We start from the raw sequence: 26,689 nt of genomic DNA on the forward strand, positions 1-26,689 counted from the left end.
GCGGATTTAGCAATTAAAGCCTGATTAAAGCCCGATTATCTAATCCCTCTCTTTTTGCGGACGATCGCCGAGCAGAGAAAGAAAGGTGAGACGCGCATCTCGTTTGATTCGCAGAAAGCGATCCGTCTTCATTACAACTGTCATATCGCATATCTTGACAGCGATAATAGTAACGGAAATGTGCGAGCGGTCCAATCGCTTATGAAAATCACAGATAATGACTTCCCTTGTGCGAGACTTCAGTAACTTTATTCTCATTACCTTCTATCATATCGTTCCTGCTGAATTATCATAACAATACGTATCTCGTATTGTTCGCGTACTCCAAATATAATGTACATGACTCGCGTAGCTGCGCATCACAAACTTAATTTATTTTGAGATTCTTTGAGCTTGCGAATCACGCAATTGATAAATTTAACGTGAAAAGAATAACAGGCCGTTTGAAGTTAACCCCTGTGATCTCCTTCCTCGGAGAAAGAGAGAGAGAGAGAGAGAATTGAAAATGAAGCTGGCAAGCAGTGCGAGAGGGATTTAAAAAGGATTAATCCTCGTCTTTAATCTTTTTTTCTGAGCGCTGTGTCAATAATCGTCTTCCAAAGGCTAATCCCGTTTCTTTTCGCTTAAGGTTACTTAATCAGGAACGCGAGTGATGCGTTGATCAGGGCGCCTTAAATGAACTCGAGGTAACATCAAGCGGAATCCCCGGACCGATTACAAATTCAAACGATTATCAAAGACCAGGCGCAATAATCTCCGATATCCGAACAAGCCCTTCTTGTTATCGTGATGGAAACGTCGATATTCGAGCACCTGCCGCGTATAATCTCTGTCAAATCCGCTTCATCCATTTGAACGAAATGTAATCACATTTGAACAGTCTCGGTGTGTAACAATCGATCGATCATGCGCGGCGAAAAGATTTGCGGTCAGTCGTTGGCCATTGTTATGGCTCGCGTCAATGCCCGCAATTTAGTTTCTATTAGCGTGTGCGTATAACATTAAATGCGCGCGCGAGCGCGAGCGCTTATTCAATAATAGGGGAACGCGTCGGCAAATAAACTTCGGTCGCGATGCAGGTATAGTAATCAATGTAATATTGAAGAGTGCTACCGAGTGCCCAATCTGTCAAAATTATTGTAATAATGTTCGCGTGCCACAGTCTCGCGTAATGCCGCATAAACCACCCTATCATGAACTGTATCGGATGTAATTGACTATCGATCTACTCGCACCAACCATGTTTTTGCAGCATACTTTTGCGATCATTAAAAAAAAAAAAGAAATTCCAATCTGCTCGGACACGAATATCAGTCTTCGTTTGCGGCTAATAATCTTCAACGAAGGTTAATGACGCGAAAAGGGATGTAAATAAATGATCAAGCGGACGAATCGTCCATTAACGAGAGGAGATGAATTCTGTCACATCTCGCAATCAAACTATGAATCAACGTGCGCGGCGTGTCTTGGTTTCATTTACGATTCGACCGCTGAGAAGGCAGACTGTGCCATCGCGAAGTTTGCGAGCAAGAGACAAACGAAGAGACTCGGGGAATTGAGGTTTAAATTGAAGGCGGAGGGAAAGAAGAAACGAACTGAGAGAAGAGTGAAATGCGGTGTCCGTTTTTGGCCTTTATTAGAGCCAGCGTCGCTGGCAACGCGATGCTAAAAGTGTCAGCTTCGAGCCGCGCTTGATGGAAACGAACCGCGAAAGGGGAGATGAGCGAGACGAAGATTTTCGCAATATCATCGCGCATAAATCCGCACCGGCAGCTTTTTAATCGGCCGAATTTGGCGATATCGCACACGCACGATCGGGAAGGAAAAAGGAAGAGGAAGAAAAACCTAATCTATGGACGATCCGCTCGGAATGGATCGAATTCCGTGGCGAATTCGCGCGAGGCGAAGCTGTCATTCGCGCGTAATTAACTGTCCTGTCGAGCTTGGCCGCGATTCAAATTGAATTGACTATCGTTATGCACCAGGGGAAAGGGGGATGAGAGAGGGTGGTGGTTGATGGGAAGAGAGGGAACGACGCGTGATATGGTGCGATGGCGGTGATGGTGGTGTAGGCGATTCATTCGATTTCCGGTTCGATCGGCTCGGCTCGAGCCGAAGGCGTGACTGAAAAATATCCCACGGCCGATAATTACGGCCGGCTTTCGCAATTATATACCCTGAAAATGTCCGGCGTCCCGCCAGAAATTTATACGCGCGACGCACAGCCAGCGTATATCGGTGAGAAGAGCGTCCCATTGTTTCCAGTCGCGATTCTACACCATTATTTTATTTATTTACGCATAATCAACGCGCGCACGCATCGAAGGCTAATCCGAAAAACGAACGAATTATGCGCGATATCCTCGCATCACGTTCGTCAATAATTTTTGCGATGCTGCGCGCGTAATTTTCGTTACAATCAACGAATATTTTAGAACTACCAATACGTGTACAAAATTCCTCTTCATTTTCACTTTTTCATTAAAAAAGATACTGAAGAATACAGTAAAGAATTTTTATAATATGATTCGATATCCCTGTAAAATCCATTTAAAAAATTGAATCGGGATAAAAATGCAATTAATAATAATAAACCAATAATTAAGAAATAATTGTTTCAGCATGAAATCGAAACACGATAAAGTTTATAATTTTTTAAATATTTTTTCCCCTATACGATATTGGATGAACGATGGATCGTTAACCACGAACTACTTAGTCAGGCAGCGACACTGGTATTATGCGCGTAATAACCCGTGAATACTGCGCTTGGTGACTCGAAATCGAAAACTTAGCCGCAACTTTAAAGAGACTCGCGCGAACGAGGAAACGACGGGGGTTAACGGAACGTTCGCAAAATGAAATCGCAAACTTCCACCGCGTATATATGCGTACACCGATAATGCATTGTCCCGTTTATAATAGCAATTTACCAAGCGTATCGAACCCGAAGCCCGAAGTTCTGCCGATCAAGGTTCGTCTAAGCGCGTCAACGGAAGGTTCTTTGTTCAGTCCTGCACTTCTAAACATCCGCTAAGAGTATCCGCTGTTTCGTGCCACTATTCATTATTGCACTTGGATTCCGTAGACAGCATCTCTTCGCCTTTTGACTCGAACCAGAGTGCTGCGTTCTGATTGTGCTGCGTCGTCTTTGAATTAATCTCGATTCGAAGGAAGTTGCTAAATGGATCGCCGCGATACACTTTTGTCGCAACTTTTCGACGATTAATCTCCCCTTCCTTACTATTCTTCAGATCGTAATTCGCGTAAACGACGAACAAAAAACCGATATCGATAAGTACTTTAATAATTACAATCTTTGTTGCTGCAATGAAGTCGTGCTTATTCAATCTGTTTAGCAAACGTATAGTAAATATATAAAAGACGCGCTCTCTCTCTCTCTCTCTCTCTCTCTCTCTCTCTCTCTCTCTCTTTCTCTCATCGGCTGGGAATCCTGATGTTAAGCCAGGATTGAAACTGGAAATAATTTCGGGCTGAGCCGAGATTTCAACGTTATACGCGCGCGTACAGGAAGATGATCCCATTTTCATCCCCGGCCTTGATAATCGTTCAACTGCGACACGGAATTCGCGAGTGTCGCAATGCCGGTGCGACGCTTTGCGGGACAGATGGCATTTCGAAGTTTGCCGCAACTGCAACTCACCGCTTACCCTATACGACCCGTCCTTCGCGATTGCGGGTCGGGTTCGTGACTTCGATCGCAGACAAACTGGAAACTGGATTAGGAATCCCGCGAATAGTTGCCACATGATTAATAGACACACGGTCCAAATTATCCACTCATCCGGTGCGCGAAACGCTAAGGCTGCTGCCAAACGCACTTACATGTTCTCTCGCTTGCACCTGATACCACGAGAAATCTTGCATTGATCGATCGTCTGATCGCTCAGTCTATTAAATTCATTTACGAAGCGTATGTATTTTCGTATCGGAATTAACGAGCAATGTATTTCCCTGACATTGGTCAAAGTGGGAATCACAGATTTGCGAATCTATCTGCAATTAATCTGCTTTTTAAATGCTGTTTTTGCGAAATGCGAATTGAAATTGTGAAACACAACTGAAACGCAAGCGATTCGCAGACCAGACTTTCAATCCTATCGCATTCTGCATTTTGTGCGAGATAAGCTATCGATCCGATCGTATGCTCATTTATTTAAAATCACCAAGTTTTATACAACGCAATCAGGTTTCCTGATTCAAAAATAAAACAAAAATTGTTGCACCCACGTTCGCGCGAATAATGACATGCGCGAATCTCGCGTATCTTCGTAGCCAGATGCGCAACGTTCGCGAGTTTATTGTTATTACGCAAACAACCCTGGCGACCCGGGTGTGTTTATCGACGGATTAGCGTTTCCATTGCCCAAGCTTTTCTGCTTCGGAGCACCAGGATGTATAACGGAAGCTACGCCGCGGTTCGTCGGCTGGCTTTCGTTCACGCGAATCATTCAGAGTAAAATTGAACGGAGCCAATGAAAGGCCTAGAGAATACGTATTAATTAACGAGGCATTTGCCGATAGCGTCAAAAGGGGATTTGATTTAGAGGCAAATCTGCCGGACCGCGCGATATCTCATGCAGGTGAATCTGATTAATTAAATTTACCAGAATACAGACGCAATCCCGTCTCTTTAACGGCATTTGTACAAACCATACGTGACTGCAAAGTTAATTCTTGATAAGACATGAAACATTGTGAACATTTAGACATTTTGGAAACATTAAAATTTGGAATTTGTTTCAAAACACAACCCTCTTATTATCTATCATAATAGACATATTTGCATTTAATTTAAAAGAAACAATATTAATATAATATTAAAAACTATAAATGCGCAAAGCAAAATTATTTCAGTGTATTAGTCTCAAATATTTCAATTTATATTTAAGTTCTAAGTTCTTATATTTTTTTAGAAATTAACTAATGTTTCAAAATGTTGTATATATCTTTGAATTAATTAGTTGCAAAAAAGTTAAAGCTTATCATAAATGATATCGCAAAAACCTTAAAAGACTAAATGCTTTTTCTCCTCTCCTCTTTTATGGCACATTTCTCATTATACGAATACCGATAACTACTCAGATCGTATCATATCCTAGTGCTTCGAGGAACATATGTATTGTACAACGCGTGTCTTGATTGCGGACGCAATCGAAAGTATCTTCCTTCGCTTGTCTTGCATCTTGAAATATTTTCGATTAGCGATATCATGTACAAGAATCTTGAAGACGTTATTACAAAACAGCCTGTATAATACATACGAGAGACTCGAAGATTCTCACATGTTCGTGAGCGTTAACATAAGCGTGAACGGTATATTAGGATGTATAAGCGGCAGCCTATCTAGACGTGTGAGTTTAGATACGCCGTTGCGCACGACGATGTCAAAGTCAACTCCAAATTTCATGGATCCTGCTATAATCTAATGGCTGCGGATTGAGTTTACGATGCGGAGAAGATAGGCGACGAGATAGATTTAGTGGCGTCACACGCATATAACTAGACGACGACGCGATAGTATGCCTATGGATTTATGATGCGGCTTATTCGGCTTTGATCGTTATCGAAATTTTTTAATGCGTTAATGAGCATTGCTTTTTTATGTATTTATTTTACTTAATTAATTAAAGCATTATACATATTTATTAATTATATATAACGCTTAATTAAATATAATAATATAAATTAAATTAAATTAATGCACAAAAAAACGAATGTCCATTAAAGTATTATAAAAAAATGTCAACCACGTTGATCAGAACCGCATTAAATTGGCCAAATGAGTTATTAAACAACTTTATCCAATTTCGATGAAAGCGCTATACATCTTCCTCTTTGCCAATCTATATAGAAGCAAGTTCGAAAAGTGATAGGCAAAGTGGAGAGCGCAATATAAATAGATAATGGGCCTAAATGAAGTGGAGAATATTTCACACTAGTTGAATTCACGAGGGATGCATGATGGTTGTGATAGTTCCAGGTCATGTTTACGAGATTCGAGAACTCGTTTCAGCGCGCGTGAGAGCGCGAAGAGAGCCGACTCTTTTATAAAACTTAATTTTCCGGATAATTTTACCATTTGTTACCGCCTCTTTCGTCTTACACATTACAGTCATAATTTACAGTCGTCGTGCAGTCGGGCGTTAATGGAAATTTTAGGTACCGTCTCCTCTCTATCTTCCGCGCTTTCTTCCACCCTCTTTTTTTTCGTCATCGCAGATTTAAGAGGGACGTTTAACGTTTTACACGGTCTGAAACTTTGGAAAAGGCGCATTAAAGACGTGCCAGAGAAAGAGTACGTAAATATCTAGTCGAAATTTACATAATTTATATCGCGATCCCCCACGGAAACAGTCTACGTCTAATCCTCGTTCTATATCACCGTAACAAGCAGTAAGAATGGAAGCGGCAAGTGCACTTCTCCGACGCATTATATGTACAACGATGTATTCTCTCCTCCCGCCCGATTACCGTCACTTATAGGAATATTGAGAGACTCCGTGTACTTAGTACCACTCGGGTAACGTCGTTTGCCTTGCAGAAAATAAGCAAACAAGCAGTACTCAGACTCCAACGTCTACCGTAACAATCTCAAAACAGCTCCGTAATAGGAAGTCGGCGATGTTGCAGGAGAACAGCATCGGTGAATCTCTCTCCTTCTCTCTCTTTCTTCCTTTCTCGAAAAATGTTTCGCGAGAGAAAGTTACGCAGCTCAACCGGAAGTATCGCCGCAGGGGATCTCGGGATAGAATCATGAGGTGGGATGTACCTCCTATATAGTCGGATCTCGTTTGCATTGTCCGAACGCACTTGCGACAGCATCGAACAACGTTTTCGAGGAAAGAGAAATTGAGAAAACGCTCGCGGTGACTACTTAATTTCTAACGTAAATTTCTTCAAGGCGCGCGGATCGATTAATCCGCTCGATCTTCGAGATGTTCAATTATCCGACACGTGTATCGCGCGCGCCCCAGTCGGGGGCGGATAAATAAACGCAAGACCAGGCGCACCCATTAATCTTCCTTAACCGGGTACCAAAAGTTTTCTCGCTGGAGCTTCCCGACCATAAATGCGCGAGTGTTAAAATAACAATCTATACGTCTAACATCTTGCGTCGACGTTCGCGAGTATGATCAATAGTTTCGCGCGAGACAGCCGTTTTTCGGCTATACGTAATCCAATCTGAAATGGAGAGAGAGAAAGACAGTCGCGCTGAAATCAAGATCGATTCCAGTCGAACAGAGTCGCCGTCACGACTAGGCTAACGCTCCTGAGAACCGGGAACATATACACACGAAATGCGCGCTTGTGTCCGGACAGAATCGTGGAGAGACCCCCGCGGGAAATAGCCCCGGCCCAGCCGAAGTTACCTCGAGATTCCCGGCTGCGGTAATGCAGTTTGGCAGTTGTGCAGTTGTAACGAGGGCTCTATAGCGTCGCGTTACGCGCCCGCTCGCCGTCCCTTGGACGCGGCAAGGTATACGTGCTGTTGTAGCGGTCATTGTACGCCCCGGCTGCGCATGTCGTATTTGTACTACTAATCCCCGTAATCCTAACAAATTCGCAAGTGTACGTACCGAATGCTCTAATCAGGGCCACGCAAACAACGACTACCTTGAACACTGTGCTGGCGTTTCCTACCAACTAATGCGGCGAAACGCACAATTAGCTTCTCCGTCATTGCCATTTGGCTGCCCGTCCGTTCAAAAGAGAAGGCATCAGTCCCAGAATAATATTATAAGGACAATCAAATCTTGGATTTTCTATAATTAACGTAACGCGTCGCACGATTTTTTATAAATATAATTCTCATTTATACTGAAGAAGATATAATAATAATTATTATTATATTATTATAAATAATAATAATTTGTCAATAACCGCGCTATATGGGATGGAAATTTAATATTTAATAATAATCATTATTATAATAACCATTAGGAAGAGATTTATAATAATAACTATTATTATTATAAATGATAATTATAATTTGTCAATAATCGTTGGTTTGCGAGAGAATGCTATTGGTATGTTTTCAAGACACTTCCATTCGCGTTGCCAGAATGCCGTATGCACTATACATCGAATGCCTGTGATGAAACATTCTGGCGTCGTTAGTACGCCAACAAAGCGCTTCAGTAGCTATCCAATAATTTTACAAATTTGCTGCATTCCTGAGAACCACCAGCGTTGAAACTCATGTCGTGGTTTCCCATTTATCTAACATACAGAGGATCGATGTATTACGGCGTTATATTATTGTGTGGCAATTGTGTCACAGAGATTCGATAATAACATCGATATTACTGCGAGAAAGTCGCGATAATCTTGGTTTTTTTTTCTCGCCCAGTTTGACAGTTCGAGTACAATGCGAGTCAGACTGGGCAAAGTGTGAGCTGTCGGATAAAGTGAAATTAGATGCCCATAAATATACGAATCAGCAGCTGCTCGAATGCTGTTCTACGATCATGCATACACGTCCGATCGAGCGGAACTTTGGATTGTGTCTCAGAGACCTTGCGTGGACCGGCTCTCTTCAGTAAAGGCAATACAGTAGACAGCGAAGACAGGCAAATGATCGATGGGATTGGTAAGGCGCCTATTGTGACGCTACCGCATCGAAGCGGCGTTCGCTAATGTTTCTTTTTGTCTCATGCGATGGACACCGTTGCACATTCACGAACTGACGAGAAACCTAGGAAACTAATCAACAAAATTGCCCGCGACATTTTATCGCTAATGATCCGATATGATCGAGCGAATTTCAATAATAATTATACGTGTTACTTGGATTAACAGAAGGCCCTGTGTGAGTACACATTAATATATTACTTATAATTTATGCAAGACTAAAAGTAAAAGCAAAATTGTATAATTGAAGATAAAGAATAATGAAGAAGATTGAAATAATCGCAGTAATTGCAAGTAAATATTATGAAGAGCGAACCATGAATTTCTGAAACTGGATCAGAGAGAGGCCTTTAGCTTCAAAATTACCGTAAATCAAATCATATGCGTTTTTCTCTCGCCAAGTTTTGACAACGGATTCGGAATGTAAATATCGAACGAAGGTGCATTCGCTTGTACGTCGTGACGGCGTAACAAATGGCGCATTCGCGAAGGACGAGAACGAAAATGGAGTTGCTATTATAAATGTATGAGTTCAAAAGTTCCGGTATGGCTGCGCCCTAGGAAATGAGCGAATGTCCTTTGCGACAGGACGCGTCAACGTGAAAAGTCTCTGTTCCGCCGGAGCGCAATGTCATCGTGAGCTTACGTCACCATGACGTACGTGAATCCGCGACGAAATTCCAACCAGTTTACGGCATAAATCTGATTTTTCTAGGAGTATGGACACACACACACACACACTTTTTCTTTCTCTCTCTTTTTCTTTCCCTTTCCCTCTCTTTTTCTCTCTCGATGCGCACGCTCGACGGGTGTGGGAGTGTGTACGAGTTGGCATTAACAGGAGAATAAATTATCCTATTCGGCACGAACCCTTCATAACTCAGTAGCAAAATTAGCATAAGATCAATATTGCTTTTTCACCGACGTCCACTGACGGCGCTCGGGTCTGATGCTCCACGTACCCATCCGACCGATTTATGTTAAACAAAACGAGGAATTTATTAAATTACTATTCTGAATATTGTCAATCGCATTGGATTTATTTTATGTCGCGTATTTTTATTTTTATGTATGTTTCGTATGTGTATGCGCCTGATTTTTATGTTGGACAATATTTCCAAATATACAATAATTTGTTAGTTTTTAAAAAATGTTTAACAATTAATAATATTGTATGTTTAATTTAATTAAGAATATAATATACGTATAATAATCGATGTCAAGAACAGACGAACGTATAAATTTAGACCAATTAAACACGCACAAAAATAAAAAAATGCACAAAAATTTCATCATAACGCAAACTGTAAAATAATATTCATTGTTTTCAGTAATTAAAGCTTTTAATTTTTCGTATGAATTAGTTGGACTTTAATTGGCCTCTGAAATTATCATAGAATTGTACGCTTCGAGTACGTACTTCATACTGCACTGTTCCTGCTTGCATTATGAATAATATCGGTATTTCAGCCTCTTTTCTCCCGGTAGTCAGATTGTGCACGTTCCAGGAGAGCGATTCGCTTCTCGATTGCTCCATGACGGAGACAAGTTGTCGAAGAAGCAGTGGAACGAATCAACGTTAATTGAAGCAAAAATAGGGCACGTGTTTACTTCAACTTTAACAAAATTATATAAAAGCAGTTGCATTAAACGAAAAATGTCTCATTAATAATTAATCTGCTTAAATTTAATACATTCTAATTAGCAGCATTTTCGCCTTCTAAATTAACGTTTTTATAAATTGTAATTTATACTTCAGTGTAACATGCTTTTATTATCTCCTGCAGCGTATGTATTGTACGAAAAGGTCCGCGCAGACGTAGACAGAAAATAAAGTGTGTAATAAAAAAAAAAGAAAAGAAAAAAGAAAATGCAACGGTATTTTTCAAGATTACGCAAAACTCTATGTAACCGTGAATGTTTATATCGCGCAGACTATATACAATCCATGCGTGTACCTGTATTCGAGAGAGGAATCATGACAGACGCTGAGAGAGAAAAAGAAAAATAGAGAACGGAAGAGAACGGAAAAAGAGGGAGAGTTACCAGTCTTGGTATAAAGCAAGAGAGAGAAAGAGGAAGAGGGAAAGAGAGAGACAGAAAGTAAACGCGAGTAAGTATGTATTTTGTAGTAGACCGTGCTCTTCCTCCCTCCCTCGTCCTCCACGTGACCGGTTGTGCCCTCGGAATGAAACGCCGAGGTCAATGCTTTCCGTCCAAGGCTAAAGGACCGGGAGAGCCGAGGCTCGAGTAGGTACTCGGATACCGCGAGTACATGCGGCGTCCAATGTCGGAGCAGCGAGAGAAGCAAGGCAAGGCAAGGCAAGGCAAGAAGGAGGAACCAACCTTGCCAGGGCTCTCCTCTTTACCTCGCTTACAACTTGCCTCGCCTCTCCCTCGCCCAGGCTTCTCCGAGGCTAAACGAGTCTCTCCCTCTCGCCATCGAGAACCTCTCTTACATGCGCCACGCTGTCGCGGCTGCAGGGAATCGGATTTCACGTCCCACGATACCGTCCGGAGAAGACCGGGCATGGAGATCTTGGGTAGTTGGATTGCATTTGCCGAGTCGCAAAATGCAACGTGTTTGAGTTTCCACTAGATCGTGCGCTATGACATCGGGAATCGAGTTTGCACTGCAACATTGTATCCCTCCTGGCTGATCCTCGTGGTTGATGGTAATGCGACTGAAAATTTACTCCGAGACACATCGCGCGTCCTGAATTCCACAGTGTTTTGAATATCAAGAGTGGAAGATTTGATTGGATTTTAACAATGATGACGTCCGACAGATTATTTCGTGGAAACGTACCACACGGAGAAACTGTATTCTTATACCGATCAATATTAATCTTTTGACATCTCTACCTACGTCGCACGTTGCCTGCCTCGAGCTGGCAAGAATCTGCGAAGTATCATTCCGCAAAATTGCAACCAATACGAAAGTCGCGAGATGAAGGGATAGCGTGCTGTTCTTATTTTACGCTGCTCGCACAGCCGCTCCGCTTTCAGGACCATAACTTGTTACAACTGGACACTTTACGGTTGAAAACTAAAAGATTAAGAAGGGACTTCTCAGGATCGGAACGGCAGAACGAGGGCGCATTGTTTCTCGAGGTTTCTCACTAGCACAAGAAATTAGATCTCGAACACTGGCAAACGGGGCCGCGTATAAGAAGATTTCTGCCGAGAAAACGCGTTGCTGAAGTAACTGCTCATTTTTATATTTATCACATTTCAGATTAAAGCAGATTAAATTTTAGAAGAGCCAGAGCATACTGTCGAGCGAAAATCTTCAAAGCTGCTCGCAGCCAATATAATCTAGGTTGATTTTTTAATTTTTAATACAGATGTGAGAAAATCTACTTTAAGCACATCAATTATTTTCTATCGTTGCGAATAAATAAAGAGATAATTTCTGCGTGTCTTTTAAAATCAAAGTAAAAAAATGCACAAAATTCAGATTTCAATCCGCGCTTTAAACGCAATTGTTAGCGATAAAATTGCCGACACCGAAAAGGCAGGCTTGTCGAAAATTATTCTCGTCGGATAACTGTCGTGAACAATCTCCCTGGTAAATTAAGGAACGCCTCGCTGTAAAAGAATAACGTCCGATAGCAGCGCCAGCGTTCCGGCATATTCAGCCGCGGAAATAACGATTAATGGATATGATTAAAACCAAGAAAACGCTTCCGTTACCGCGCTCGATCTTCAAGAAAATCAAATTTAAAAAATGAGGTATAATGGCATTTTTCTAATACTAAAACAAGCGCACTATGCTAAATTATAAGACTCACCAGTACGACGAGCAGCAGCAAAGTTGTAGTGCAAATGTTGATCTGTAAAATATTATACAAATTATAAATCAGTGCCTAAAATAATTAATATTTTTTTTAAATAATAATGAAATATTAATTAGACTTTTTATTCAATTTTTTGATTTAAACTAAATACTACAAAGAAAATGTTACACAAAAAGAATTTTTTTTAAAGATTAAACTATTGAAAAATAAAAAATGTGTATATATATAAATGATAAAATAATTTAAAAATTTTGAACATAATGCAATTTCAAAAAATATAATATAATATAATTTCATAAAATTGTCAAGTATTAAATAATTAAAATTTACTCACCTCATGGTTGCTCCGCTATTGCCTGATGCCTCCCCGGGCCTCCTCTCTTATTGTTGGTCGTCTGTCCTGCTGCTCGTAGCAGTTACATAACACTCGCGAAAACACGGTTAATTACATCACGGAAAAAATCAACGAGTAACAATCGCACAGCACTTTGTACGGCACTCCCGACGCGACGTAAATTACTTGTATGCTACGCGTTTTTATTATTATTTCGACGGAAACTATTCGCTCGGCACTCTGAAATAAATCAAATTTATTAATTATTATCTAATTATTATGATTAACTATTATATTTTTATTTAAAAAATTGATGCATCGAAATATATATATTTTTTCCGTATTTTCTACAAAGAAAATAATCAGTTGATTAGCATTATATGTATATCTCTCTATAATGAAAATTAACTTTATATCTGAAAATTATTTGGAAAACCTATCAAAGAATTATAGTCTTTCGCTTTTTTCCTCATTGACATTTATGACGCGTAAATCTCGTAGCTCGAGCTCTCATAGATCATATAAATATTCATTTAATATAACAAATTTTATTCCTTCACAGCAATAACCGGGAAACAAACAGAACTCTGTTCCGGGAAAATTTTGAAATCATCTCCGTCGGAATATTTAACGAATTCGATGCCAATATTATGACTATGAGATTTCTGTAATTTTACAAAACTGATAATACTGAACGTGCATACTGATCTTTATTATAACGAATATTTTTACCTATTTGTTATATTCGAATCTACTTCGAGAAAAGAGATAACAAAAATATAAAAATAATAAGTAATACAATCTTTATTTTATTCTCGAAAGAGAAAATGGATTAAATCAGTTTCCAGTTTTTATTAAATGTACTTTTAGAGATGGAATTTATATATTTTGAGACGAGAGAGAAGAGAAAGAGAAAGAGAGAAAGCATATGTGTGTGTGTGTGTGTGGCAGAGTTATTAGCAATGACACTTTACAGTAGTGGAACATTACCGAACTTGGTTGGCAAAAACAATACGCTGCGCTTAATCCGCGTAAGTTCCAAATCCGCGCTGGAGCTATCCTACGAGCTGGAGTCGCGAGCACAACGTTTAAACGACTCGGCCTGACTAGCGATAATTTAGCCAAGGCAAGGACTACCTACTTACGTAAGGAAAGTGAACGAGGTATATCGTCGAAAACGCCTAAAGCTAGATACGAGGATGGCGGAAACTTTCCCATCGTCGTCGTCGTCGTCGTCGTCGTCGTCGGCAGTTCGCGGAGAGACGCGCGTGTCTCCCCTAAACATTTCGGCCAAGTACTTTAAGTTTAACACGACGAGGACAAGTTTACGAACTTTAACTTATTTGTTTCCGTGCCGGATTACCGGTTAAACGGTCCCGGTCGCAAGCTAATACGAGGCTGCATGTCCCGTGCGAAAGGCGCGTGATCGCCGATATCGAGACCACCGCAATTTCGTCGACCGTGCCGTGTTAAAGGCTAAAGAAACTTCGGAGCTAACCGACACCTCTCTTGTAAACGGCAGAAAAAGCGTTGTAAAAGTCGACGTGCCGCGAATACCGGCGTATAAGAGAGCGATCGCGTTTTCCATTGGACCTCTTGACGGTAACGATTATCGCCCTTTACGCCGCCTTATCGCACGTGTGACTTTGTGATTTGCGACAATAGGTTTGCCACGATGGACCATAACATTTGCAGAAGATAATAAAAGAAATATGAAATTGCCCGCGATAAGAGGATTACGGTTATCTTGAATGCGTGGTCTCAGTTATTTACATCGGCTAATCCGCTTGGGCGACCACTTGGAGAGGAACGTCCTTTTGGGAAATATTATAGAAAATTCATTCTCGTTATATTATATATTAAGAATGTCGAAGTTAAGCCTAAGTATCACTTAAGTATGTGCCATGCATATTACTCGCAAACATCACAAACAAACTTTCCCTATTCTTCTTTCTATTTTATTTAATATAATTATTTCTTTAATTATCAAACTTTCCACATGTGCAATAAAATTTTAACAATCATATTAACAAGGGCACGTTCATAAAGATCGATATTTCAAAAATTAGAATTATTCATTACCGAATGTATTTCACGTTTAAATAAAGGAATGAGTATTTTTCGCCTTTACCTGCATTTTAAGCATCAGCAGATTTCCTTAGAGCGAATTTTGTGCAAATATGTGTATGTCAAGTTCATATATTCCTGAACAGAGAGAACTTGATTGAATAACCGATCAACGGGCTGGATTGGTGCAGTTATGCGTATGTATGTAAGTATGTATGTATGTATGTATGTATGTTAGAAACTTGTTTAGTGCTCTCTGCCCCTGGGGACTAAAATTCTATGATGACGTCGACTGCTGCAGTCGATGCTCCAGACATGTAAATTCACGCCATTCGATACGCATCTACACTATATATTGCAACACAATTCTGCTTAACTTAGTCGCCACTTTATAACCGCACGTGTCTTCAAACAGAGCAGAGAGTAAAGGCTTATTAAACTTTTCGTTCGATCTTTGTGGGTGAAAACAATTTCGCGAAAAATTACAATGTAAATTTATCGATTCGAAATTAATTGTAAATTATTAATTGTAAATTTTCGAGAGATAAATACGTTATTACCATATCTATCAAAGTTATTACAATATCTATCAATGACAAAGTGAAAATCGCACGTGCAATATATAATTGTAAAGATAAAATTAATTGTTTGTAATTTAAACATAAGATAGACCGATAATCGGAAAATTTATCTTGAACTTTTATCCCGTGCAGTCTTTTCTCCCGACAAAATCGAAATCAAGTTTCAGAGATACCGCGCTAAGATCGCAAATGAAAGTTATCAATTTCCAATAGGAAGATTAATATCAGATGTCGAGCGATGTAATACATTACATTGTTCGAGACGAGAAGTCATTGATATATCTCGCTCTTTTGCTCCGCGGTGCTATAAATAACAACTGCCGATATAATCGAGTCGGGCGATATTCCACAAAATTAGAAAAAGTTCTATATAGGGGAGAAAAAAAAACGTCTACTCTTAATACAACTCATCGATCGTCGTTTATCCCATCCCTTCGCTTCTTCTCGACACCACCGACGTTTTTCTTTCCTTCGTATGCGACGTATACCTGATACACCAAAGAATGCACAATGCAATCAGTGCGGTGATGTGAGCCAGACCAAATTATCGTCATCGCGATAAGCCAATCAGATATCGTTCGCCAAGACCAGCTGTGATCGAGACTCCTTTAATAGCTTCCGGCTGGAGCCGCCCCAATATGAACTGGATCGAAGAATTTCCTAATATCCAAGCATCGATCGCTGGTGACGGCTATTTACTTTATATACTTCCATCTCCTCTTTTTCCCACCCTTTCCTTTTTCCTTTTACAGGGTTTAGAAGGTGAGAAAGAGAGCAACGACGAGAGAGAGAGAGAGAGAGAGAGAGGATGACGATATTCCTTCATCTTCGCTTTCGCTCTTCAAAATCTTATACTTATATTGCAACTACGTTAACGGGAAGCCAATCTGAAACCTTCTCCCCTTCTCGCGGTATAATGAAGGCTAATTAGAAAATTTTCCGATGGCACCGTCGCCGCACACCCCCGCGAAATTAATCGAGTCCCACGTTCAAACCTCGGATAAGCGAATCTCCGATAACACGTATTGCCGGTTGGTAATAAAGTTCGATGGGTTCGAGTACGGGCGACGCGTTCGTTACTTTTTCTTTTCAGGGCTCTTAAATCCCATTTAACCGGGCGCTTCCTCTTTTATACCTCGAGTTGAGTCCTCGATCCAAGATCCGTCGGTAGCGTCTCGACGCGGATTTCCGTACGATGAAGCTGACTGGGACGGAGATGAGACGCGGTGGCGAACGCCATGATATTCAATTATACGCAAATTAAATTTTCCGTTGCATGAACGAATTAATATCGATCTCAAGGATATCGGAGAGATCCCGCGTCCGAGAATAAGGGAAATTCTCACAATCATTTACTAATTGTAAGATTTTTATCCGCGACGCGCCCCGGATGTACCAACTAAATTGATATCACGAGAGACGTCGGGGTGCGTCGCTTTAACGCGAATTATAATTTGAATGAAAGTAATACTGTGTAATGTAACGCAACGCGCATATCGCGCGGAGCGAGGGATTAAATTAATAACTCCACCCGTATTGTGTATGCGGTCATGGCTCGTATGAAAATCTCCTTCCCCGCAGCGAGAAAGGCTGCGTTTAATGTTTTATTTATATCTGCGTCAAATTGCTTGCGCATAATGAGCGTTGGTTTGCCTCGCATGAAACCGCGTTGCGCAAACGAGTTTTTCATCACAGCGAGATATAAAGTACTTAACGGCAGAAAACGGGCCCCGAGAGCTGATATGTCTCTCTCTCGTGGTCGCCGAAAGGGGACATCGCTACCCCCTTTCAATGCAGAAATTAACGTACCTTGGCTAATGCCTATTTTTGCGGAGCGATTTCCCTTTTTTCTCCTCCTCGAGGAACATTTTTCCACCGTGGACGGAAAAAAAGGACATTTACCGCTTCGTTTCGTCGTTAAACCGCCTGCGCTCACGGCACGCGAGCTTCTCGCGATGAAAATTCCATTATGTTCACCGGGTTGACCCCATTCGGAAAGTGGCCGCGCGCAGAACTATGATAGTGGCGAGTAAAGACAGTTAATTCTATGTCAATTAATATTGACTCTCGTTTCATGTTCGAAAGGATCCTTTCGCTAGCAATGTTCCGCACCATATCCCGCATTCGAAAGATAACATTTATAATTACCTTCCACTCATCACCGCTCTCGCAGAACTTCCTGTATATCTGGCATATTTCTGTTATTAACACCTAGCTTATTACTATCATCATATTCGATCATCGTAATATAATTTGCTGCGTAAACTATCTCATCGCTAAGAATAATCGTGGTATCGAAGAGAACTACTTAATTTAAAGATATCGAGAAAAAGAGTATAAAAAAACCGCGTATACAAATTGCAAGATAAAAAATGAATAAAAAGGGATAGTTTTGCTCAGACTAATTTAATGTTTAAGGTACCTGCATATACACATACACAGTATGTTGTGTCGCGAACTATGTTGGGATCACGTCGTACATCTCAAGTGACCCAATTTGGAGAGTGCGACCGAACGAACCGAGCCTGGGCGACGCCTAATAAGGTATGAAGAGACGTACCGAGGAATATATATGGCGAGGAATATATATGCGCGCGCGGGGGACAAACACGTGGCGCGCATATCTGTCAGCACGTGTCCGTTTGCGCGGGTGGCTTGCAGTATGCATAACACGCAGGTATATAGCAAACTAGCGCCTATCCGTCGTCGTCGGGCGACGTGCGGCGCAACGTGCTCGTCGAGTCGTCGTCGCCTTCATCGTCATCGCCAGCCGCATATGCATATTCAGGCTGCTCGACTAGACGCCGGGTAAATTAGACCATTTGGCCCGCTCCATTATTGAGGGAAACCTCGCGGAACGAAGCGGCTGCGAGCTTGTAATGCGCGACCGGTGCATTCGCAACTCCGTGACTCCTCGGCTTTCGCAAAGTTCGGCCGAGGGGTTTAGCTAGAACCGACTCGACAGTACTGCCTGGAACAAGACGGTCCTACGAGGACAGTAAAATGTGCAGTCTCTCCAAACTTTGTCAGGGCGTGCAACGCGTTGATATATATGCAGATATGAATTCTGAGTATATTTTTCATGTGTATGGATATCTATATAAAGAACGAGATGTATGCGTATAATTATAGTTAATGTTCGTCTATTTTTATTTTTAAAAAAATCAAATTGTATAACTTTAGCTTCTCATTGCAGCAACATCATTTCCTCGCAAATGTGCCGTAATCAGCGCCTAGTAGAATTTTAGAGAAGCGGACCGGAGAAATGTGTGCATGAGCTTGGCAACAACACTCTGCATGCATGCGTACATTCACGCAATGCGCGCTTATACCTCATTACCAGCGCAAAACAATTCGCGTACCAACGAAAGAATAAAATCCGCAATTTTCCGCGTCGGCACAATAAATCGCAATTTCAGCGCTTTGAAAGTTTGTGCGCGTCTCGCACAAAATCGTTGCACGAGCGGGCTCATTCATCGCGTTATTACAATACTATCGCGATACAGACGTGGTAACATCACCCTTACTGTTCTCGCATTATGCGAGAGGCAAAATGACGTGCTGATAGCGCGATTTTACGCCGGAAACCGACCGGCGCCGGTGACCGCTCGCCGCTTCCGGTGTCTGGTTCCTTGAATCAAAGGCTGTACCGACCGATCCATCGTAGAATCGGTTTCTACGCGCGTCACTTCGTAACGTTAATTACAGAACGGTGCGACCGCCCTTTCGTCGTCGCTAATGAGATGACAAACTCGAACAAGAGAACATTGTTGCAACGTTGAGCAGGCTGATCCGGTAAACGCGTAATCATCGATCGCGTTTCTTCCAGATTAGCGGGTGATCGGGTAAACAAAGGACCGGCTGCAAATTAGCGCGAGATTCCATCCCTTTTGATAGATTGCTACATACAGTAATTTGTTGTCTCATATTTTTAGTTATTCATTGAGATGTTATATCTGCTTATAGATAAAACGAAATAACGATCAATTTCGCGGTATAAAAGAATAATGCAAAGATGCAAAAGCGGGCGGAGTAATCGCGCGCAATATTTCGCGAAACTCGTTCCCATTTTAAGCTACTTAACTTCAGTCGAGCATAGCCCAGACTACCGGCGGTTGGCGAAAGACGGTAGCGAGCCACCTAATTTCATATACAAAGAGCATCGAGAACGAAGGCTTCCCTGGATTTATAGTCGCGGAAAACAAGAGCGGAATACGGGGGCAGCGTATGCAGCCCCTTTTCTTTATTCGCGAGCGAGTTGCCTTATTCGACAGTATTCCGTTGCGGAGGCGAAGCGAGTTGCGCTCTTCGCGCGCCTTTAAACTCTCGCGCTAAATAAAGTCGAGGGACGTTTAATTTACATACATTTAACTCCCCTTGCTGCCTCTCTTCTCCTCCCTCCATCTATCTTCTCCCCTCGATTCACCGTCGGCAACGGCGTTCTCCTTCTCGTGCGGTCTGATCCACGGTATCTCGCGGTCATCCCTACCACCGACGACGACGACAACCCTCCAACCCCTGGTCCAGGAACCCAGGCTTCGCGCGTCTCTTTCCTCTCGCTCGCTCTGCCTTTCGAAGCCTTCCATTGTCCTCCTCTCTCTTTCTCTACCTCTCTCTGCCTCTCTCTCTCCTTTTCTCCCTCGCGATTATTTTTCTCGTCGCTTTTACCCTCCCCGTCTCTCTTCTCCTTTCTACATCAGCCATTCTCAGCTACACAATTCTCTCGCGATCCCTCTCTTTCTAACCCGAAAACTCGCTGACCCAATTTCTACCAAAACTGCATTGCGTGTCCTACCTGCACACGATTGCACCTATCTATCCACCTACAATGCGTATTCGAAACTGCACGTTTGCACCCTCCTTTCCTCCTGTGTCCGATATATATCGCCCCCGTGTGTGCACGAGTACGACTACCCAATTCGCCTCTCGCGAACACAAGCAAAAAAATCTGCCGTTTTGTGTCTCCATTTAACGACAGACGAGACTTATCGTAAAAAAAAGCGAGAACTAGCAGTACTAGGAGTAATAATATAACATGGCAATAATACGAAACCGGTAATACGACGTGGAAAAAGAGCGAGCTGACGAAAGACCGAGAGCATGTCCCAAAATTAAATTTAAATTTTTTATTCGTCCGCCAAACGGCGAATTTTTTTTATTGTTTCAGCTTTTACCAAAAATACACTTTGCAGGAACCGTGGATCGCACTTTGCAACGCGCAATATACGTTGATGTAAAAGACCCACACGCACACAGAATGAAAAAGAGAGATATTGCGAATAATTTGTATGCTCATGTAATTATTCAACATTGAGTGTCGTTAATACTGCGATTGTTTGACTCATTCTCATAAATATTTATTTACTTGCATTAAATTTTATGACGTATATCAATATTTTTAAATTTACCATGAAATTTATAAATATACATTGTACACATAGAAGATAATGATTAATATCGGAAAAATATCGGAAATGCATATATATTCATCAATAAATCGTTTCAGACTCTATTAAATATAATTCAGTGATGACGGACAGTAAAAGTCAGACATAATATACATTTTTATATTAATATACGTTTTTTATATTAATATACGTTTTGAATACACGTGGCTTTTCTGGCATATTCCTAACATAAACCTAAAATTTCCTACATACAAGCCAGCGTTTCCGTTGGATCGACATTATGTAACGCTACAGAGTTTGTAAGACGATCTCATATACACGACGACGGCCAAGTACCTGGTATTCTAAAACAAAACCGGTCTTCGTTGTTTGGGAAACTCAAGTCAGCGTTATCGTAGTTATTATTAATAGCGCCATGTTAGCAAGTTTTAATAATACTGCAAGGGTCAGGTAAATATCAGTATTCTTTATGTCATTAGTATACCGAAAATAACTTTTGTCAGTTCCTTGATCACTTTACATAAGCTAAGGCAACAAAAGCATATGCGTACAATATATATGCGATATATGCGAGAGTTGCGACACGTCGGTGAAATTACTATCAGCAAGATTTCTTTCTTTCGAAGACGCCCACCTAAAAGCCGCGGAACAGCGCGGATTACGTCGAGATTCGAATCGGAAATCGAGATAAAAGCGAACAGAGCGACTGCTCGTCCGTCGATGAATCGTAATTACTGATGCGGATCACAATTGCGATTAAATCCCACGCTCGATTCGTGGTAACAACTTTTAATTGTACTTTCTTTAGCAACAAAAGAATGGCACGTGGATGTTGTATATACACAGAACAGATGAAAAAAATATAAAAAAAGAGGCGAGCAGTGCATTTCGCGAGCATCTTCCGACTAGGTCAACATTAACGAAAACCGAGCCGATAGTTCCGCGTCTTGCTGCCAAAAAACGGCGATTCAGACGCATTGTGTTACCAGGTAAACGCGTGATTTGAGGTCAAAGTGTCATGAAAGGTTAACCGTAGTTGAACGAGTTCGCGTTAAGTTAGGCTTCAGTTTCGCCTGGATGTATCATGGGGCACACCGGCAGTTTAATAATCTTGCTAACTCGGACGGGCTTTTCCATTATTAGTTCGACCCACGGGTAAACTTCACCTGTGTTTCAATATAACACGCCGTTAACATGGCCAAGAGATATTCTAATAAGATCACACGTGTGACGATACGAGATGTATAAACGTCATTAGGATCAACGTTGGCGCATTCGCCGTTTGGCACCTTTGTCTGGGACATTGTGACGTCAGCGCGCCGCGACTCTATCATTCATGGATTTTTCATGAGAGAGGCAGAGAGAGAGAGAGAGAGAGAGAGAGAGAGAGAGTGAAAGAGAGAGAGAGTTAAGCGACCTAATCTCGCACGTTGTTCCCTGGTGTATCGTGTGACCCGATTGCGAAAGTGTGCGCAATCAATTATTTACTCCTTGACATCGTACGATCAATTGGTGAGCTCCAATTAATTTGACATTGCACGGACAACGGCTGCAGTAAGTATTTGCTCATAGCGAATTAAAAAAAAAGAACTTTTATTTATAATCGGCGAAACGGTGTTTTTCCAAAAAAATAAAATAAAATAATATAAAAAAAGAAAACAACTTCTCGTGACGCAAATGCGCGAGCGCATTTTACCGCTTGACTTCAGATTTTCCGAGGCGACCGGTATTAGCGACCCGACGCGTCCGAGGTCGTCTATTTTTACGACAAATAAAAATATTTTATTAAAGCGAACGCGGAAAGAGAGTACCAGTGGTATAACGCGCTGCACCGAGGCCCGGTGCATGGCGCCCTCGGTTATGAAACTTTCATATCCGAGACCGTATGCTCACTGGTAATGCAGAGTTAAAGGCAACATAGAGATCCTGGGGAAGGTCGAAAGACACGGTTTATCTGTCCTTAGAGAGCGATGCGGGGTTCCTTTTAGATTACGAGTACTTTACGTATTGTACATACATATATATCTGACGATTGTAAAGTTTCGTAAAGCCTCCCTCGAAACATATATTACTACTTTTTTTACGTATGTATAAAAGAGAACGTATCTCTTATCGTAATGCACTAGAATAATAGTCGAAATGTCATCTAAAAGTTTTCATTAACGACTGAATAAATGATAGAAAAAAAATTTGGATATTATTCTTTCTTTCGCTAGGTTTGTTGCCTTAATTAAACTCTATATTGTATACACCTACAGTTGTGTCTATCTATAATACAGACTCTTATTTTTCAGAAAAAAATTCCAAACACACTGCTTCATCCACCGGCGGGCTAAAGCTACCCCTGGCCAAATACGACGTATAAGAGAGGAATGAGAGAGCGAACAACAACATTACGACGACTCTTGAGAATATAACAGCGGCAGCGCGTTGTTCGCAATTGAAATCCTCTTTCCTTTAGAGGAGAGAGTAAATATTACTGTAGAGCTCGATAGTTTCGTAAATAAAGGGTAACCACGTGCGTCACGATCATAATGCAATTCTCGATTATGTTAACGCTCTTGCGGATTTACTAGTATTTGATTTTATAAATGTATATCAATAATCTCTGGTGAAAAGATTAGACAGAGAGCTTTATCATCCCGCATACTTAACGTGTGAAAATGAAAATAATAATTTTCGTAGACAGCCTTTATCGAGGGAATTAAAGCGCACGTTAATAAATTTTTTTCTTAAATGATACAACGATTAAATTTAAGCGAAAGACGTGCCATGAGATGACCCGTATATATTACGCAAAGTTTATCATCAGGTCATACCAAAATGAACGTGCCAGCTACACGTGTCGGGTTAACCATTAATTCAGTCTTACTCATACACAATTCAAATGCAGCCCGAAACCATAGCGATACGAGCTCGCCGTCCTCTAATTTAAGCCACATCACAAGAGCAGCGCACGTTGATTAGCCTAGGCAAATGATTGGTGATACGTACGCCCGGTCGGCTATCTCGTCGGTAAGCATAGCTTATTTACACAAGGAGCACGGCGCTCCGTTTGCATTCAGTAGTAAGAAGCTGCAGATCCCATTACACGACTACAATACATAAGTCGCTATGTAAATACATCGAGTTTTGCACATGCGCTGCTTTCGCGATGTTTCTGAGTTGTCAATGTTATGCCAGCATCATAAATATTATGCCGTCACGTAATATGTAAATTAAAAATGCCAAGAGAGAAGTTTTCTTTTCATTTCTTTTATTATTTTATGAAATATATCGAAAACAAATAATATTATCTTGAATTGCCATTATAAGTGAAAATTATAAATCGAGGCATTTTTCATATTTTTTTCAAGTAGTAAAATAAATCGAATAGAAATTTTTCTTTCAAAATTCGTGTACTCACCGAGTATTCGGGAAGCGGAATTCTACTCTCCATCGATTTCTCAATACGGAGACGTGGACTATTTCCTTCTCTGATATATCTATCGGATTACAATCTGCTGGCTCTTGGTAATCGCAGCGAGTTCATGAAGGAATGAAGGGAAATCCAGTTATCGTACATTTTGCACCCATGACACTAGTAATTTGATTAGCGCCAAATGTTCGTCGATAGTCCAATTAATAAATCGGTCAAGCCGATTATATATCACTAAAAATGATAAAAGAGAAAGTTTATTAAGATTTAAAATGACAGTAATAAAACACGTATATGTAATCTCGCGGGTAAAAGTGGAAAAAGCGCGAATTATACACCCCAATAAATATTGTGAGCGTAAGTACCATAGATTAATCGTCGGTCGTCAACGATTTCATAATCTTCTATTGTACGGTAAAATTTATAGGGTATTTTTCGCATTTTCGCTTCTTTCTCGCTTATGTGTTTTCTCTTATCTATTCTCTAGTGTGAAATGCAGTGGTACGAAAGAAATGGACGATAGTGAAAGAAATTTTCAAGGAGAAAAGAAAATGTTCAAAGAGGAAAGAAACTTTGATAAAATGTTAAAACCAATTATAATTTCACAAAAAATCAAAAAATTATAATAATTTTATAATTACTTTATATATAAATATTTTATAATATATATATATATATATATATATATTTTAAATTATTTATTTTTTGCAATAATATTATTAATAGCGATATACCATTCAATAAGTTCCTCAAGATTATTATTGTTAAAAATGAATGAATTATAAAAATATATTTTTTATATTATATATAAATAACAATTACTATTATTGTAAAAGATAGATAAGTTAAAAAATAAATATATATATTTTTTATTATATATATATAATTACTATTTATTGTGAAAAAAAAATATATATATGTAATCAAATTGAATACTTAAAACGTCGCTAGTGGTATTTAAAATAGGAACGATATATTTAATTCGACCCAAACTAGCCAAGAAAATTTTTATTTTATTTCCACAACGTTTCCATCTGTTTTTGGTCCTTTTCAAGTGAAAAATTCCTTGATAAAAGCGCAGTTAGTTGACACTGTTGTCATGATTATTAAACAATATGATTATCGGAATTTTTTAAAAACATTTGAAATAACTTTTGAAAGAACTTTTGAAAGAAAGTAACCGCATCTTATCGTTATGATGGATCGTCAAAAAACACAATAATCATATTGTTTAATAATCATGACAACAGTGTCAACTAACTGCGCTTTTATCAAGGAATTTTTCACTTGAAATGGACCAAAAACAGATAGTCGAAACGTTGTGAAAATAAAATAAAAATTTTCTTGGCTAGTTTGGGTCGAATTAAATATATCGTTCCTATTATATATGTATGTATTTAAAAATACATTAAATATATTAAATATATTTAAATATATATTTGAATATATATTCAAAATTTAAATATATATATATATATTTTAATTAATATATTTTTTAACAATAATAATCTTGAGGAACTGAACTATATATTGCTATTGATAAATTATTCTGTTTTTGTAACACCACATAGATACTTACACAATTGAAATCTCGACAACATAGCAAATTGTGTATAATCGCTCTAAACATCTCGCTATTCTCCACATAGGTGAGCATCTAGGTTACGGTGTAGAGTTTAAGGGTTACTACTGAAATTTGCATATCGCCCGGGCATATAGTCTGAAGCAAGAGCGGGACCTTCGTCTTCTCTTAGAAGACATATACACGCTCATGTACACGTATATGTATATGTGTGTGTATCTCGTGCAAATGCAAAATTCTAAACTCTATCGCCATGAAATACGCGAATATATCTCAAAGTCGTGAATCTTTACTTATTAGTTCAAAGTTTGTCATATTCAGTATAAATTGTTCGGCATGGTTTATTTCTGTAGTTACGTATTAGTTTTTCCATGAGAAAAATAACAAACGATTAATATTTTTATTCATTTTGCTCAAAAAACTTTCGATATACCAGCTGTATGGATCATCATAAAATTGTTTCACATTGTACTAATTTTCAGAAATAGACAAGCTTCTTCTTTCTTTTATCCAGCAAGCTACTACTAGTCATTTTCGGAAATTAGCATACCTGGCAGTGATAAAACACCTCTTCGACGGACTTGCGAATGTACGAAGATGATTTCGATCGATCACGGAAGCGAACATAAAATGGACGACCGACACGATACGATCTTTTGTGATCTTTAACCCGTTCAAACGTATACATTGGGACGTTCGGTACTTTGCGAGATTTACGACACTTACGACACTTACAACACACAACACTCACGACGATTCTGCGCGCGCGAGAATCACTTTTAGACAGTAATAATCGCGAAAAATACGGGATCATAATCCGGACGCGGTTCACTCGACACGACGC

At 40.1% G+C, this 26,689-nt stretch overlaps 2 long non-coding RNA genes across 2 annotated transcripts in view; one reads left to right on the top strand and one right to left on the bottom strand.

The window, feature by feature from the left end:
- LOC146722805 (uncharacterized) overlaps positions 1-23,823 on the top strand; it is a 364,804-nt gene extending 340,981 nt beyond the window's left edge. Inside the window, exon 3 of the long non-coding RNA XR_014924934.1 lies at positions 23,140-23,823. This is a non-coding gene — a long non-coding RNA (uncharacterized LOC146722805). The remainder of the gene's footprint in view (positions 1-23,139) is intronic.
- Positions 1-26,682, bottom strand: part of LOC146722806 (uncharacterized) — a 27,092-nt gene extending 410 nt beyond the window's left edge. The window contains exons 1-4 of the long non-coding RNA XR_014924933.1: positions 26,396-26,682; positions 24,252-24,497; positions 12,790-13,029; positions 12,450-12,491 (exon numbers count right to left, since the gene is read on the bottom strand). This is a non-coding gene — a long non-coding RNA (uncharacterized LOC146722806). The remainder of the gene's footprint in view (positions 1-12,449; positions 12,492-12,789; positions 13,030-24,251; positions 24,498-26,395) is intronic.
- Between the last annotated feature and the right edge of the window lie 7 nt (positions 26,683-26,689).

The sequence above is a fragment of the Nylanderia fulva genome, unplaced genomic scaffold, assembly GCF_048542155.1.
Source record: "Nylanderia fulva isolate GAGA-0341 unplaced genomic scaffold, ASM4854215v1 Scaffold27, whole genome shotgun sequence".
Lineage (NCBI taxonomy): Eukaryota > Metazoa > Arthropoda > Insecta > Hymenoptera > Formicidae > Nylanderia > Nylanderia fulva.